Below are 2,349 nucleotides of genomic sequence, written 5' to 3'. Positions count from 1 at the left end.
GCCACACACACGCCGCCTCCCCCCCGCTCGCTCACCTCTAAACCCCCCCCCTCGCTCCCTTCTCCCCCCCCCTCCCCCCGCCTCCCCGCCCCCCCCCCCCCCCCCCCCTCTCTATATATTAATCACATATATTGATATATATATATTATATATATAAATATATATATATATACTATATATATGTATGTATATATGTGTGTGTTTGTGTGTGTGTGAATGAAAAATACGAGAGTTTTAAACTTGATATGTTATTTCTTATATCTTTATGTTCATCCATCATAAAATAAAGTTAGTATTTATAATAAAACAACTTCAATGAAATCTTGAAAGAAAACGGTCGCAGGACTAGCAAGACATAGGCAAGGTATGGTCAGTCTCACAAACAGGGGCAGCAAGTGTGACCCAAATGTGACCTAGACCCTGGCCCTGACCAAGCATCGCACTAATATCCTTACTGAGTTACGGATGTACTGCATTGTTGTATACTACACAAAACTGTATTCATCTTGAAATTGATTTTTTAGCATAAAAGTGAAATATTTCTGCTTGCAATTTTGTTATGAATTTTTTGTTACAATATGTTTCTGCAGTGAGTATCTACAAACCTACCATTCATACACCTTATATCTGCTAGATATCTGTATGACTGATATCTAACCATGCGTTGCTAACATTAAAAACGTTTTGATTTTCAATAAACCAGTCCGGTCGGGCAAGCTTAGGGCATAGCTAATTTATCAAACTCTTCATAGTTTTGATGTCATCCCACTCATGCAATTTTTACCTTCATTTGTCAATATGTGTTGTTTTTATTCCCTGGAGTGAAAAGAAGGCAATGGAGGACATCTGGCTGCACTTTGCCTCTCTCCTTTTTTTCAGCGCGATTTTGCTGTTCAGAACATTGTTGTCACATCACCAAAGGCATCTATTGTCAATTTCTGCAGATTCAGATGGATCTGCAGGGAATCTTATCATTGTAATTCTTTTTTTTTTTCTCTTTCTGGGTTTCAAATGTGGAGAACTGACATACTTAGGGTTCCAATCTCCACTAAATGAGATATCATTTTATATGGATTATCATCACTTTCTAGAGCAGCTGTACAACAAAGCTGCAAATCAAAATCCATCGCCCTATACAAAGTATAGATAGGTAGTATGAATGTCCTGCTACAGCCTTACCGAATAGGGACACTTTGCTGTTCTTGTTCTTCCCAGAGGGTGGAGAACTAAGCTCCAGATTTTTCTGCCATCAAAATGGCTCATTTGCAACATCGGTTTTGTTCGTGATGATTAAGCTATCTATCTTAAGAACAGGTGACGAAACAGTTTTCTTCCTATCACTCCTGAACTATAGTGACTCATGTTTACTTAAGTTACCCCAAAACTTGGTATCGCCCCCTAGATTTTTGTTCCTCGCAAGGACTGTTAAATCGGGGTGATCACGTGGCTCTTGCCAGTTTTTAACGTCATCCATAACTTTTTTAGTAATCTTTTTGAAATGTAATTAAAAGAGAGGCTAGGTCAGATACCCTTTTCACGTGCTAGCCTATGAATTTATACTGCAAGGCACACCTTACCCTCCATTAAAAATAAAAGAATAAAAATAAAATAAAAACAGTTAAGTAGAGTGTTGATTGGGTTATAAAGCAAAATAGCAGATTTCATATAAATTGATAATGTTTTGTTCTTAATTGTTATTAAATTTGTTATACTGGACTGTTTTAGTGTTTCTTATTTCATTTTCGTTTTACTTGCGTTCTTTTTGCTCAGTGTTAGTATTATTCTTTTATATTCAGTTTGCTCTTATTTTAGTTTTGATTTCTGCCCCAATACTATTCCAAATAGGATAGGATCGAGAAGACATATCAGTTCGTCTAGCCTCCTATAACACTTGGTGGTTTTAGTTGAAGTTGTTTTAGTTGCAGTCACGCAAATTTTCACACTCAGATAGCATGTTTGCGTTATTGATTATACAATATAGCACTAAATTTAAAAAAGTTTGAACCAAGAACGAAGATATAAAACATAAGCTATACCTAAATATCTAAATACATTCCAGAATTTCTTAGTTTTCGAGAAATAAATGTTGTTTTACATCTGCAAAATTCTAGTATGTAGTTGATGTGACTGGAGCGTACGTCCGTCTTCACGCCTATATTTCCCCTGTGTATCTTTGGTTACACTGTCATAAGATATGTAAAATGACAGTCTGCCACAAGACGTGGGGAAAGAAGGGATAGAAAAGTATACGTAATGAAGTGTATGATATGTATACAGTGAGACAAAGAATGGTAATACTGTAGCCTGAGCGCTAGGACGAGCACGGGAATTTTACCACGTGTAAAGGAT

Source organism: Penaeus japonicus, unplaced genomic scaffold, assembly GCF_977035675.1.
Source record: "Penaeus japonicus unplaced genomic scaffold, GWHDUDI00000001_assembly GWHDUDI00000034, whole genome shotgun sequence".
In the NCBI taxonomy this organism is placed as follows: domain Eukaryota; kingdom Metazoa; phylum Arthropoda; class Malacostraca; order Decapoda; family Penaeidae; genus Penaeus; species Penaeus japonicus.
Note: the sequence above shows the minus strand (reverse complement) of the source record.